The sequence below is a fragment of the Dermacentor andersoni genome, chromosome 2 (assembly GCF_023375885.2).
Source record: "Dermacentor andersoni chromosome 2, qqDerAnde1_hic_scaffold, whole genome shotgun sequence".
In the NCBI taxonomy this organism is placed as follows: Eukaryota; Metazoa; Arthropoda; class Arachnida; order Ixodida; family Ixodidae; genus Dermacentor; species Dermacentor andersoni.
This window is the reverse complement of record NC_092815.1, coordinates 193,284,616-193,300,640: the sequence shown is the minus strand read 5'-3', so window position 1 is coordinate 193,300,640 and position 16,025 is coordinate 193,284,616. Positions and strand designations below refer to the sequence as shown.

The window sequence follows — 16,025 nt, the reverse complement described above, 5'->3', positions numbered from 1 at the left end:
TTTGTGTCACTGAGATTTGCTATATGGCTTCGTGCCTCCGTTGTCAAAGGCCCCCTTTAGGTCTAGTTAAAGAATTGCTTTCGGGAAGCACGGCGCTGCTACATTCAGCACTTCCTCTTTGAGCTGCAGAAGCACGTCTTGCGTTGACAAGTTGGGCCGAAAACCGAACATCGTGTTCGGCATCAGTTGATGTTCTTCGATATGCGTCTGTAGCCTGTCTAAGATCACGCGTTCCATCAGTTAGTCGAGGCAAGATGGGAGCGAAATGTGTCTTATGCCATCTTCGGCTGGTCGTTTCTGAGCGCTCTCGCGAGCGGCGTTGCCTTCGGCTGGTTGAAAGAGGGTGCGCGCCCTGCGTTCGGCTGGTTCTTCTCGATTGCTCTCCTCCATCTTCCAGCACTCTGCGGCGCTCCGAGCCCTGTCGTCGGAGCAGTTGTCGAGATTGAAACGTCATCGCAGCGCCGCGTCGCTGCTGTTGGCGATGGTTCGCCTTAACCTAGGCAACCCAGGCCCGTGCATGCTGGCGTCTCGACGAACGTTCGTCCCGCCGGCGCGTCCGCCGGTTTTCCCGGCAACGCCGGGAGCTGCTGCTGGTGGTGGTGGTGGTAAAAACTTTAATTCGTCAACAGAAAATGATTTATGAGTTTAGATGTGGGAAGTCATGATGGCTTCGTGAGGTGGCCGTCAGACCGTGTCTTACGGCGACTTCTAAAGCCCAGGTCACGGCCCGCAGTTGAACCGCGGGTTCCGAGCTGGTCACCGCAGCCTCCCACTGCTCTCGGTTGGATAGCTGCCATTCGGCTCTAGGTTTGAGCTCAGGGCATCCGTGTAAGATGTGTGCTAAATCGGCTTTGTCGGCCTCGCATAGCGTACATTCGGGGGAGTGTGTCCCTGGGTAGACTATGGATAGTTTGTACGGGTTGGGGAAGGTGTGTGTTTGGAGTTGCCTCCACGTCTCCTGCTGGTTTTTGGTGAAGGAATTGTCAGGGGGTGGGTATTGGATAGGCGAAACATCGGACGTTGGCAGTAGTCACGTGGTTTAGCATCTGCCATTTCCTCCATCGAGAGTGAGTCGCACGTTCGGCTTGCGCGCTTGTCCTCTACCTCTGAGCTCGGTGAACGCCGGATCTGCCCGGCTCTGCTTCGGGTGATGGAGGCGAGCAGTCAAAGATACCATTGGGTTCTCCAGGAAGGGCGTTTTTCCCGGCTTTGGTATCAGCGTGATCTCAGCACGCTTAAATTCCGGGCGCAAGGTCCCTCTGCTCCAGTGTATATTGAATATTTTAAGTATTACCTTCACGGTTGCATCGTCCAGGTTACGTAGCAACTCGTTGGTGATTCCGCTCTTGCCCGGAGTGATGTTTCGAGTGTGTCTTGAAATCGCTCGCGTCAGCTCGGAACGCGTTATGTCCCAGTCGAGCTCGCTGTTTTCCAATCCGGCGTACTCAGCCGCAGGCTGTTCACCGAGTATCGTCTTGCCAACGTATCTACTTTGTAGGGCCCACAATAGCTGATCGTTTGTGCTTCCGAAGTTGTGTATTAAGGCATGGCGCGATTTTCAGTCAGCGACACAGCGAATTCCGTCGCTCAGCGACCGCCCGCGACGTCGTGGGCTCTCCGCGACTGGATTACAACAAGTTGGTCGCGCCGTCACTGAGTCGCAGCGATCGGCGCAATGTGGGATGGGCAATGTGTGACGAAACAAAGCGCTGTCACAATAGGCACTTTCCTGTTTTACCGCGCGTTTGTAGCTCTGTGGAGCAATGTCGCGCTCCAGTTTTAGCTATGTTTTAATAGGGCGTACCGACCAGCGTTTGCGGCTTAGGAGCGACATAAAAATTTTTCTTTTCTTCCGCTTATACAATTCGTTTAAAAGGAGAAGCTGCACGCTATCCAGGTCGGGAGAAGGACGCCGCTTCAACATAAGGCACGCACCCACTTGATCGCCACCGTCGTCAACCTCTTCATTGCTACAAATTGCGCCAGCTGCTTATACATGCAGACTCAATAGTAGCTTGTTCTTCTGCAAAAGCAAACACTCATCCAGGAAAAAAAGTTGTGGCTTCCATAGTAACAACGAAACTAGAGTGTGCTAAACGGAACGGCCCCACCCACGCCGTACAAGCTGCTGTTGTGCAACGCCTCACTCACCGTATCTGCAAGCTGTCGTAAAGTCTCAACGCTTTTAAACGTTAAAAATGGTGTACCTATTGTATTATCGAATAATAATAGGAAAATTCGAATATTTGACTAGTTTCCATGTTGTTTTTATTTAACGATGCAGGCATGGATACTTCGTGAGCAGGGGGCAACCTTGCCGCAAACGCATGCGAAAGCTGTCAACGAAAATCGCTCTGAGACGTGCGCGGCAGAACGATTTTTTTCATCGATATTTTCTGAGTCGGATCTAGTAGATGTCTGAATTGCCCAGGTGTTCGCAGTGCCCAGCGTTCCTTGGATTGAGTTACAGAACTGGTCCCAGCTCCGTCGTGCAAGTTGCTCTGCGTAACGCTCTGCCTCGTCCGTTAGGTTAGCGATGCGAATTTTTAGTTTACGGTTGTGCCGCTGCCTTCGCCATCTTTTCAGACGACTGTGGGGCGCTTCCCACATGTGTAAGAGGTGGTTTGTCCGTGGTAAGTGCAATCTCCTTGGAGTTTTCGGCCACCGATTCCAGCAGTTCTTTAACCCAGCTCTCCAAATCACTTATGGCTTGGGCTTCTTGCGTTTCTCTTTCACTGCGAAACTTTGCCCAGTCCGTGATTTTGGTGGAGCTTATCTTTCTTCTTGGGAAGTTTCCTGCGTGTACTGCGATGCTGAGTATGAAGTGGTCGCTTCCTAGCGTCTCGTTAGTGTTTTCCCACTCGACGATCCGAAGTCTGGACGTGAGTGCAAGATCAGGACATGTGCCGCGGGCCGTGCTGTTGCCTGCTCTTGTCGGATATGTCGGCTCTGTCACTATCTTAAGGTGGTGATGTTGAATGACGTTGTATAAGGTTATTCCCTTTCTGGTGTGTCTGACGCATCCCCACGCATCGTGCGCCGCGTAGAAGTCGCCTAATATGTGGAGGCCATTTTGTCCAGCTAACTGCATCGCTTGCTGCACCAAGTTGTCTAGGGGTCCCAGCGTTGGCTTCGGCGCGCTGTATATATTAAAGGGACACTATTAAAGGGACGCTTTTCTGTGCAAAAGGTAAACGCGCGGCCAGAAACAGAGCCAAGACAGAGCCGACGGCAGCACGAAAGCGGAACTATGGTGGCTAGCGGAAGGGAAAGCGCGCCACGATAAGCTGCTTCTTTCTTTTATGACGCCAGCTTTGACGCTCGTTGCGATGGACGACCCTGGCAACGAGACATTGGCTTGCGATGCTGGGCTCGACTTCAGCGATTAAAGCACTGATTAACGTGACCTGCTGCTGAGGGCTCGCGCTGCTGGCGTCGTTGCGTACTACTACGACGGCTACTGTATGTCATGGCTGCACATATTCGTACATTTGTAGCTTTTCCTTCGTGAAAACCAAATGCCGCACTCACCGCCCCGTCTTCGACCTGCAGTTCTTGCGCTTTGGACAATACAGGCAAGACGAACGGAACAGCGCTACGGGAAAGCATTGCTTTGAAAGGCACTCCACACGACTTCAGTGCGTCGGCGTTGAACTCGTAATCCTCTGGACGAAAGTGCAGCGAGCACACTATGCGTTTTTCAGCTCTTTGCCAAAGCGCTGTGGCAGAGGTACGGCACTGAACCACTTCGAACGGAGAGGTTCACTCGTTGGCACACAGTTATAAGTAACGTTGGATTCGCCGCTGCAACTGCCCCTTGGCCAAGTTCCGCGGACCGTTCGCGCATCCCACGACGTCACATGGACGTGGCATTCTCGTTGCTTGTTCCAAATGAAAGTTTCGCGAGCCAACAGAACCAGCGTAGCACGACGCGATAATGAAACAACAGAAGCTCCAAAGCGCGCGCGGTGCAGAGTCGAGCGCGCAGAGTCGAGCGAAAACGAAACCCGTCGACCACCCATACTACTGAAGGGTAACGTCAAAATGTTATTTTTTCTTAGAATCGAACAGAAGTAGACAAGTAGCATTTTCTTCCGTTTTATAACCTAATGAAATTATCTTTTTAATACGAGTAGTTGAGTACTAGTGACGTAAATTATGATGAGGAGTGCCTTCGTCATCGGGCTAGTACCGGAATGTCGCTGGGGGTCTCAAATCGTGTCATGCATTGACCTCAATTTCTCGGTTACTAAAGCTCTGTTCGCGATTATATTGACGCCTAAGACGTTCTAGGACATTGTTTTATCACTTTAACTTGACTTCATAGTAACCTTTAGTGTCCCTTTAAGTACAAAAAGACTCGTGTTTCCCCTGCGCTGCGGTACTATTTTAGTGACCACATAAGTGTGGTCTATTGCGGTGAGGTGTTTGTTCGTGAGTGTGGCCCTACGTGCTTCTGCTGCTGCATGAGTGTGATACTCGATGATTTCCTGTTCCTGATTTCCTGTTTCCTGTAAAGCTATTACGTCCAGCGGTGTGTCTTGTTTCGCATTGTACTGCAGCAGCGTCGCCATCTTGCGAGTGAAGCCACAATTCCACTGCCAAAAGGTGATCCCTTCATTTTGATCATTCGGTTTTATGGCCATTTTGATCCTCTTGTAGCATTTGCTGGAGGGCTGCCTCTCTGTGTGGATAGACTCGCGGCTTCTTATGGCGTTGATCGTTTACAAGAGGGGTGAAAACCTCGTGTAATTGCGTTATCACGTGCCGGAGCTCGTCGAAACTCTTCTCCATTTGCACATGTGCTCTTGGATGGCTTTCCTGTTTTCCTGAATACCGCTTTCGCAAGCCGTTACTCTCGCTTTGAAATGTGGACGCGCTGTCGGATCCGGCTCGGGCAGCGTCTCGGTGTTCATTTCCTCGACCTTCTCGTCCATTATCGAGGGAGTGGACGCGCGCTGCTACGGCGGTGGCGGTGTTCGGGCAAACTTTCTGGTTCTGGTGGCTTGTTTCGGCTTCGTTCCGCCTTTAGTTGTGCGCGAAATTCGGCTATCTCTAAGCGCAGTTCCTGCGCTAGGGCCGCAAGCGCTTGTGCAGTGTTGTTCGTGTTTGTGTCTCGTGGTGGCTGTACGTGTTGCTTGGCTTTGTGATTTTGTCTCTGTGACTTCGGCAGGCAGCGTTCTGGTCAGCTCACCTGTTGTTCCTGGGAGCCCACATGACTCAGGGTCTTCGACCTACTGCCGGACCTGGTTCTGATCTTGGACCTGGATCTGCTGCCGCCTCGCTGTTGCGATGCCACCCTGGGTCTGGACCTGGAGCGCGTCCGAAATCAGGATCGCTGTCTGCGACCCTTGCTCAGTTGTTCCACCATGGCGTTTTCTTTGTGTGCCTGTTCCTGCGCGGCCTGTGCGACGAGCGCGGCGCAGGTAGCAGTCTCTTGGGGCATTCATTCGACGCCATCGCATGATCGCCGTCGCACAACGAACATTTCAGTTTAGACTCGTGTCCATCACTAGGTTATGCTGCACGGCATCTTTCGCAGGTGGGTTTGTCCGGGTGCGTGCAAACGTCGGCTCGATGCCCCATTTAATGGCATGCGTTGTATACCTTGAGCGTGTGTCGATAGGGTAGGCAGCGTAGCTCGCCTCCGTCGAAGGTAATGTACCTCGGCACCGTTCTTCCCTCGAAAGTGATCAATGCGGTCCCACATGATCCTTGCATCCGCGCTTGTAGTGTACTTGTATAGAGCAACAAAACAGCACACAAGAAGAAACGAAGACGAAGACAAGCGCGTCTGTCATCCTTTCTTCTTGCGTCCTTGTTTTGTTGCGCTATACAGATACCTTTCTACGATGACCGACCAACAAGCCCATATCGCTACCCTCGGCGCTTGTAGGATTTGTGTTCTGTGTGCGTACAGCCCGCGCATGAGCTCCGTGTCCGTTGTTCCCTGAGGGATGCCATCGGCCACTCCACAAGCTGAATTCGCCGGTGGTGCGATATATGTTGCCACTGCATACTCTTTGGCGCCGTAATGCACAGTGTTGATGTCTCGTATCCTAGCTGCCATGTTTTCGCTATGGGTGCTCAGTATTGCGACGTTCTGCTTGCTTTCTATCCGCACGATAAGCTTCTGGGTCGGAGTGAACAGCTTCTGCATAGGTTGTCCTCTGACAGTAGAATTGGCAGGCTCATACTTCCACCAGGTTCCCCTCCGCATGCTCACTTTGCCTATGCGGATGACTTGCCTATTATCGTCCCGGACGAGGCATCAGCTTGCACCGTCTTGGATGTCATGGACAGTTACTGCATGGCGAGTGGTGCAAGGTTGAATATGTCGAAAAGCACAGCCATCTATTTGAACTCCACTCCGTCCAGTCCGCAGCCCATTCATGGTCTTCCCGTGAAAACGCGGTTGCGCATTCTAGGTTTCCAATTCGATCCAGACGGTCTGTCTCCTGAAAACTGTCAGCAAGCTAAGGAGAAGCTTGAAACCAGGATTCAGGAATTCAGCGCGATGTTAGGTCCATTGACGGCTCGAGCGACAATTCTTCGCTCACTTCTGTTTTCCTTCCTTACGTACGTGGCGTGTGTGTCTACTGTCTGAACCCAATCTAGCTTATCTCGGAAAGGGTACTCTTTCCTTTCCTCTGGAAAGGGACAACTGGTTGCGTAGCTCGGCAGGTGCCTAAGCTGCCCAAGGATAAGCGAAGACTCGGAATTTCTGACCTGGGCATCGTGGCTACACACTACACGTCAGGTGGACCCAGGTCGCTCTTAACTCGGATATGCTCCTGACTCGAAGCTTTATTTCCTTTTTTCTCAATACCCGACTCCGTTTATTTTCGCAAAGCACATTTTCCCACTGTGTGCCGCGCTCAGGTTCCCCGTCCACCATTTATCCGGTGGCTGCCAACTCTAGTATGCTTCCGCAAAGTTCACTCACCCCGGCATCGATGTAGTTCCAACTCCAATCTAAGAACTAGTCGATATCCTCACCCCATGACTCCCCCTGCGTTGCTAAAGGTACGGTCTGTCCATCCATAGGCGAAGCTGGAAGCTCATTACGGCTAGTTTGCCCGACGCCAGGCGAGCTACGTTCGTCTACGGCCTGGTGCTAGTGTGCCTGCCGTTGATTTACAGGCCCTTCACAGCCATTCCGGCTCGTGGATTGTGCCCTTTCTGTAGCGGTCGTGAGGATTTGGTTCATATCTTTACGCAGTGTTTGCTTCCCGCAGCTCTTCTCCAGCGCTTAGTCTCCCAGGTGTTTCATACCAGACTGTTCGATTTTCGCACCCTTTGCCTAAGCAGGTGATCAACCAGTTCGTGCGTCTTCTTGTCGAGTGCTCATACCAAGTTTGGTTGGCACGCTGTGATTCGGTTCTCGGGCGGCGGGCGCCGGGCGTTCACGAAGTGTTTGCGAAAGCACGGAAGGAGGTCTGATTCCAACTCACCCGGGAGCGGCATCACTTGGGCGACAAGAAGTTCCTCGAGGTGTGGGCTCGTCTTGCCGTGATTTTTGATGAGTCAGGTGGAAAGTTCTCCATTAAGTTATGATGCATGCTACTAAGGTCGCTCGACTTGGCAGTGTGTGCCAGTCGATCCACGGGATTTTGTTTGGCTCAGTGGAACCAGGAGGCGGAACCCGTCGTGGCACACCCCCGCGTGGTCGCGCTGCGACGCAGATGGCGTTGGTGGTCTCCGTTGTTGTATACCTTGACCTATTTTGTGTTAAGGCAATCCGAGGGTATGTCAGGCTCGTGTCCTGTAAGACCGACATGGCTATTTGTGTGTTGAGTGGGGAGTAGCTTAGTCGCACTGCACCACAGCAACCCCCTTGTCCTGGAAGGACCGCTGGCACGAACCAAAGCCCCCCGCCCAGTCAACCCGGGTAGAGCGGAAGAGCCGGGGTCAATGTACCGAATGATGTCGGGTTGATGAATAGATGTAAGTTCTGGGACGCGGCACCTCCGGGGGCCAATTCCTCTTCCTATCTGACAACGGTACCAATGAAGTGAACACAAACTTTTCTATTTTTTTACGGCGAAAGCCTTTCTAGGCTCATGGTGAAGTTTGTGTCAGCAGACCTGACCGCCAGAGTGTCCACTGAAGCATCATTACGCCGTATGAAGACTGATTAAAGAAACATTAAAGAATGAGGTTAATAATGACTAGTTAAAGAAGAGGTTAATAATGACTAGTAATGACTAATAATGACCTTCAATGACTACTATAATGACTCCGAAATGAAAACGTGTCTAACGAAGGTTTGTTATGACCACAATTGATTACAATATGACTAAAGAATGCTTACTAGTGAGCAGGAATTAATAATGACTGAAATGACTTGTAATGACTGCGAAATGACCAATATGTCTAACGACGAATTGCAACGACTACAAATGATTAGAAAGGACTAAAAATGCTTAGTAATGACCAGTAATGGCTAATAATTACTGAAATGACTTGTAATGACTACTGATGACTATGATATCACCAACATGTCTAACGACGGCTTGTAATGACCACAATTGATTACAAATGACTAAAATGCTTAGTGGTGAGTAGTAATGACTAATAATGACTGAAATGACTTGTAATGACTAGTGATGTATACTAATGATCAATATGTCTAACGACGAATTGTAACGACTACAATTGATTACAAATGATAGAAATGCTTACTAATGAGGCGAATGATAAAAGGAGGAAGAGTAGACTTTCGCCGTTCACGTCTTAAGAGATATCTTAAGAGACCCTATAATTTTCATCATCACGATGCCCGGCTTCGTCGTCATTTCCTGATTCTTGCGATGAAGCCCCACCTGGTTGGCAGTTACGGGATACTCCGCCCTTCGTCCTGGCTTCAGCGGAATGGTGAGCGCTTGTCTTTCTTTGAGGATTTGTCAAGCTTTGGCTCGTGTTTTCTAAAACTACACAATAGTTTCTGTGCGTGCAGGCTCCTGTTGAAAGCTTCCTCTCGTCACAGCAGGGTAAGAAAGCCCTCGTTCGGGATTGACCGTGGATTTGAGCAAACGGAAAAAGCCAGATTCGTTATTACTATCTGAACATCTGGGAATTGAGGTCAGGAAAAGTCAGGGAGAGCCGCAGCTTGTTGAGGCGACTGAGAAGTGCGGGGCTCTTGAGGACGAAATTTCAGAAGCATGGGAAGAAATACAGAAACGAGCTGAGAAAGCTGAACAGAAAGCTGGAGAAGAAAGGCAAAGAGCTGCAGTGGAAAGGCAGACAGCTGCAGAGGAAAGGCAAAGTGCTGATCAAAGGAAAGTTGCGGTGAGAGAGGGACGAGAGCAACAGAGAGCTGCAGAAGAAAGAACGAGAGCTCAGGAACTAAAACTGAAATAACTAGATGTACAGCGTGATCTGGCTATGCAATCGGCAAATGACATCTTAATAAATGAAAGACGTTCAGGTGAAGCAGGAGTGAAGATAAGGGATCTCATGCCGTCGCACAAGGTAAACGATGACATTGGATTGTTTCTCGTTACTTTTGAACCAACCTGGGAGAAAAGCTGATTGGCACTAGAAAGTTGGCCACAACAGATTCTGATCGTTCTTCGTGGCGAAGCAACCGAAATAATAGCAAGGCTAACGAGAGATGACGCAGATGACTATTAGAAAGTAAAAGCCGTGTTGCTAAGGAAATATCGGCTCTCAGCGAAGGCTTTCCGTAGTCGTTTTCGTAAGGCAGCTAGACCACCGCGCGAGTCTTTTCAAGGTTTCACTTACAGCCTGAAACCCAATTTAATTGAGTGCCTAAAGGGGAAGTTACGTTCGGTTGGCACGACAAGGTATTGAGTTAATCTGCATGGAGCAGGTCTATGGGTCTTTGAGCGAAGAGATGCGCCTGTGGATTCAAAATAGGTCGAGCGAAAAGGATTTGGAACGTTCTGCAGTGCTAGCAGATGAACTTGCAGCACGTCGCGAATCCGAGAAAACACGCGTCAGGCCAGTCACTAAATTCGGCAAAGAGTAAAAAGCGGGAGGTGTTACAAGAGACATGCAGCCCGGTAATTAAGGAATAAGACCGCAGTAAAAGACGAAAGAAAAGCAGAAAAGGCGTTGGAGGCTAGAAAGCCGGTCGTCTGTTCCCGTTTCCAGGAGCCTGGATCCAGCACTTTGCGATCGGCTGTCGACAGCCTAGAATAGTTTTTTCTTTTGTGAAAGACGGCGCTGACTGCCGTATCGCGTCATTGCAAGCCCGCCTATCGCATCACTAAGTGCGCATGTACCTACTGATTCGTACGGAATAAAAGCAGCCACGCTATCTTCAATAAACCATTCCATTGCTTGCACCTACTGTGTCTGTTGTTGTTACCCGCGCTACAGCAGTGGCGACGAGGGTGGGACTTCATGTGAGCATGGTCAGCGACTGACAGGATCGAATGATGGCATCTCGCCCACCGGTTTTCGACGAGACAGTGAGCAGCTGGAGCACGTACAGGATACGGCTGGAAGCTTATTTTGAGGGCAATAGAATTACCGACACGGCCAAACGCCGAGCTCTGCTGGTGTCTTCATTGAGCGATAATGTCGTGCGCATGTTGCAAGGACGCCTTCCAACCGTGTCGGTTAACAGCCAGACTTACGATGAAGTCGTTGAATACCTCGAGGAATATTACAATCCTGAAGTTAATGAAATAGCGGCGAGTTTCTCGTTCTTCATGCGCAAGCAAAGGGACGGAGAGAGCGTTCGGGAATACATTGCCGACCTTCGGAGACTGGCGGAAAGTTGCAACTTCGGCGACTCGCTGCACCGTATGCTGCGAGACCGCATAGTATGCGGAATCAGGGACGACGACGCACGACGTTGCCTATTAACGCGGAAAAAGCTAACTTTTGAGGAATCAGAAGAATTTGCCATAGCTTCAGAGAAGGCGCTAGGCGACGTTCGCGACATGCGAGGAGCAGACCCAGTGACTACGGGAACCAGCATCAATGTTGTACAGTCGCAGCGAGGACGACGACCCTGGACGAAGTGGAACACTGCAAAGGACAACCATTCATGTGAGCGTTGCGGCGGCCCCCACGCAACACACATGTGCCGTCATCGAAACACCAAGTGCCACCACCGGCAGGAAAGGTCATCTGGCGAAGGTTTGCAGCAGTTGCCGCCCTCGAGAACGTGGTGCCTTTGCCGTCGAGGAAATGGAAGGTGAGAGCGAAGAAATGTTGCTTGCTCTTGTCGCTCACAGCTCCGCCGACAGAGCTACGTTGAAGCCTCTCGAGGAAGAGTTGACATGGCAAGGCCGGAAATTGCGAATGATTCTAGACACGGGTTCTCCGGTCAGCGTCATACCGAAGAACATATTCAAGAAACATTGCAAATGGTGGCCGGCACTGGAAAAAACGTCTCTCCGCTTAACATGCTTCCTCGGGCCATTGCCAGTTGTCGGCGAGATAACCATGAGGGTTCAGTCTGGATCGACTGTTGTGACCAGCACGCTAATCGTGGTGGCATGTAACGGCCCACTGCTCTGCGGCCGGAACACGATAGAGGCCTTCCGTAAGGCGGGTGTGTCCTTCTGGGACACTAGAACCACCTCAAGAGTAAATGTTCTTCGTGATAACAAGATGACGCCGCTGCTCGATGAATTTTCGGATCTTTTCGAGAACAAGCTTGGCTGTTGCAAGGGCCCCCCTGTGCAATTACACCTCAAAGAAGGAGCCCGCCCACGTTTCTGCAAGGCACGTACAGTGCCTTATGCCAAGCGCTCCAAAGTTTCGGCCGAACTCGACCGTCTTGTGCAAGACGGAGTGCTTTCGCCGATAAGCATTTCAGATTGGGCAACACCGGTGGTTCCGGTAGCAAAAAAATTACCGACGATTACGTTACTTCCTAATGCGAAATTTGAGCGCAGCAAATAAGCTGTTTCACCTTTTCGATAGATTGAGGCAAAGAAATCGAGCAACACATGTATGCGCTATCACAGAATTTTTTTTTATTTTTCACACGTATTCCTTTAACAAAGACTCCACTAACAGTTCTTGACAGTCATGAAGGAAGCTTTGTGGTCGGAGAAATAGACTGATATATGTTCGACTTGGTACACCAATGCTTGATTCTCAAAGACGAGATCTATACAAGTGCCTCGCGAGGTTGTCACAGCCGTGGGACGCGTTACGAGCGAGAGGAACGGGATGTTCTCCCGCATAAGTGTTAGGAAATTGCTGTTTGTCTTTATGTCAAGCCGCCACCGATCTGGCTCTCTGATTGCCACCGCACAGGGCGAACGGCAGCGGCAATTTCGGCTCGGGCGGTGCACATACAGATCCGCCGCCACCGATCTGGCTCTCTGATTGCCACCGCACAGGGGTTGCATTGGAGGAGGAGCGAAGAAAGGAATTAAGTTCGAGCCGGCGCTTTGACAACCGGAGTCTCGTAGGAAGAGGGGGGAGGGGGGCGGCGTGTACACCCAGCGGCAAACGATGGGGGCAGAAGCGCGCGCAGCAAGCGGACAACACGATAAAGGGAGGAGGGAAGAGATAGCAGCGACTGACTGATGCCGCTGACGCCGATAGTGAGTCAACCCCAGCTGCGGAGTTGGTTTCAGGGACAACGCCGCCGATGCCGACACAAACAATATGATACCCTCGCTTCCGCAGCGCTAAGAACCAGGTCTAGCCGTGGGAAGGTGGTCACGTATTCGTCGACGTGCCGGGGCCTACGTGAAATAACCGGCGCGTCGGCAACTGAAGAGCACCCTATCCGCCACACAAGAACAGGGGGGGGGGGGACCCTTTCCTCCTCTTTCTGCATGGCGACGACGGTGTTCTATGCAGTCACGTTTTCTTGACTCTCTAGCGGCGTCAGCGGCATCCAGCGGTATCAGTCGGTCGCTGCTAGCGCTGGGGGGATGAAAGGGGGGCGGAGCTGGTTACGAGGCCGACGACAACGCCGACGACGACGCGAAACCCAGGAACGGACGCCAAAGAGCTGCGCTCTAAAAAGAACGGCGATATACGATTGTGCGGCGACTTCAAGTTAAGTCAACCCGGCGTCTCGCTTGGAACAGTATCCCCTGCCCAAAGTTGAAGACATATTTGCGGCTCTTTCGGGAGGCGAAGTCTTCAGCACTTTGGAGCTACGCAACGCATACAATCAGCTGCCGCTGGACGACGAAGCCAGAAAGACTGCGGTACTCAACACACACCGGGGCCTTTACTGCTACAATCGCCTAGCGTTTGGGATGGCTTCAGCCCCCGCCTTGTTCCAGCGACGCATGGAATTGATTTTGCAAGGTTTGCCGAATGTTCAAGTGTACCTCGACGACATCATTGTGGCGGAAAAGGAAAACGACACATCAGTACTGCGGCAGGTGTTTCAGCGGCTTCGTGAAGACAACCTGAAGTTGAACAAAGCCAAGTGCCGGTTTAGGGAAGCACAAGTGTCGTTTCTGGGGCACCGCATCGATGCCAAAGGTCTTCATCCTCGGCAAGATAACCTCGAGGCGGTACTGGCCGCGCCGAAGCCAACATCGGTAAGCCAGGTGAAATCGTTCTTGGGCTTCGTCACTTATTATGCTAAATTCTTGCCCAACTTGTCAACGACGCTGGCTTCCTTATATCGCTTGCTGGCAAAGGGGGTGTTGTGGCAATGGGGGCCGTCCCAGGACAGCGCATTTAGAGAAGCAAAGAGTGCCTTAGGCAAGGCTAAATTTCTGGTCCACTATGACTCGCGAAAACCCCTTCGACTGGAATGCGATGCCTCATCGGTCGGCTTGGGCGCAGTGCTGTCCCACCGCATCAACGGCGAAGACTATCCGATAGCTTTTCGCTCTAGAACCTTGACGCCGGCGGAGCGAAATTACTCACAACTAGAAAAGGAAGCGCTCGCCCTAGTTTTCGGTGTGACAAGGTTCAGAGACTATCTTTTCGGCAATAAATTTTGTCTGATAACGGACCACAAGCCGTTGACAGGGCTGTTCCATACCGAGAAACCAATTCCGCAGATGGCGGCGGCCAGGATACAGCGTTGGACGCTCCTTTTATCAGCGTATCAGTATGACATAGAATTCCGGAAAGGACCACTACACGCGAATGCCGATGCTTTGAGCCGCTTGCCGCTGCCGGAGCAAGGGCACCGTGGTGAAGATGATTCCGTCGAATATGTGCTACATGCGCAAGCTTTGACAGATTTTTCTCTTAGCGCAGAGCAGTTGGCAGACAGCACGAGCGAGGACATGCTCCTCCGACAGGTGAAGACGTGGATCCTTTGTGGTTGGCCAAACCAGCTGGGACCGGAGCAACAGTGCCTTCAGCCGTACTTCACCCGCATATACGAACTCACTGTGAGTAAAGGACTAATATACTGGGGTCATCGCGTAGTTTTGCCCGAGACCGTGCGGGCACTTATTCTGAGAGAACTTCACGACACCCACCCAGGCATGACTGCAATGAAGCGCCTGGCCCGCACGATGTTTTGGTACCCCGGATTGGACCACGACATAGACAAGCTGGTACAAAGCTGTCAGCAATGCGTGCAATGTTGGCCCATGCCAGCGGTACAGGTCCCTTCAAATTGGCCTAATACCAACAAACGTTGGTCTCGCCTGCATATCGACTATGCAGGGCCAGTGGAAGGTCACATGATCTTGGTGGTGGTGGATGCGGAAACGAAATGGATAGAGGCAGTACCTCTTAAAACAGCAAGTGCAGAAACTACAGTCGAAGTACTGCGAGGGATCTTCGCGCGTTTTGGTCTGCCCCATACAGTCGTTTCCGACAATGGGCCACAATTTCGCAGTTCAGTGACTGAAAGGTTTTTCAAAGATAACCATGTCTGTCATGTCACCTCCGCTCCATACTATCCGCAGTCAAACGGATTGGCGGAGCGTGCAGTGCGCACCATTAAGGAAGGTATCAAGAAAAATAAGGATGGAAGTCTGCTCAGTCGTATTTTCAAGTTCTTGCTACGCTACAGGGCAACACCGACTCGAGATGGCAAGTCGCCCGCGGAGATGTTGCTGGATTTTCAACCCAGGACCCGCCTAAGTGCACATTTTCCAGAGGAAGAGGTGGTACGGGATTCCACGGTGAGCAGCCCCCCGGCACCGTTGCCGCAAATCTTTTCACCGGGAGCGCCTGTTTGGTCGCGGCAGTACAATCAGGCTCGCCAGAGATGGTTACCCGGCACGGTGACGTCAACAAGAGGTAGGCGTATGGTCACGGTGGACACCACAGGAGGGGTGTAGCGCCGTCACGTAGACCAAGTGCAGTCACGGCTCGCAGCGGATGAAGTAAAGCAAGAATTCTGCGCAACTCGACCTGGAGACAACCAAGTCAGAGTGTAATCAACCCTCTGCAGTGGAAGACGCTGAACATCGTCAGACGGATCACTTGGTACATCCCTTGCTTCCAGTGAAGCAACCTCAAGTGTACCGGCAGGCTTAGGGCTTCCTAGGCGTTCTACGCGCACAAGGAGACCACCTGACAGGCTGGGCTTCTAAGGGGGAGGAAGTGCCGTATCGCGTCATCGCAAGCCCGCCTATCGCATCACGAAGTGCGCATGCACCTACTGATTCGTACGGACTAAAAGCAGCCACGCTACCTTCAATAAACCATTCCATTGCTTGCACCTACTGTGTCTGTTGTTGTTACCCGCGCTACAGCAATGACAATTTGGCCCTCTTAGAGCCCCACCTTTGCGACCTAATAGTGAATGGAATGCCGTGTAAAGTACTTAGCAACTCAGCTGCGACAATGGACAGTGCCCACCCTGCCTTTGTGAAACCTGAGGATTTCACCGGGGAATATGCGTGGATCCGGCAGGTAGTCGAGAAGAATAGTGTTTGCTTGCCCATAGCCAGCGTAAAGATTGAAGGGCCGTTTGGACTGTAGCAGCAGTATCGCCAAATCTGTCGAAACACTACCCCTACTTATATTGAAATCACTCGGAAATGATGTTGAAGAAAAAGGGCCTTAGTTTTGGCGACCATACGGTCCAAGCTCTCGCGCGTTCCAAGGCTCAAGAGATCGCGGCGGAGATAAATCGCGGCAACGAAGCC

At 51.5% G+C, this 16,025-nt stretch overlaps 1 pseudogene; it reads left to right on the top strand.

Moving 5' to 3' along the window:
• The first annotated feature begins 11,424 nt into the window (after nt 1-11,424).
• LOC129387479 (uncharacterized) lies at nt 11,425-15,383 on the top strand (annotated as a pseudogene).
• The last annotated feature ends 642 nt before the right edge of the window (nt 15,384-16,025 follow it).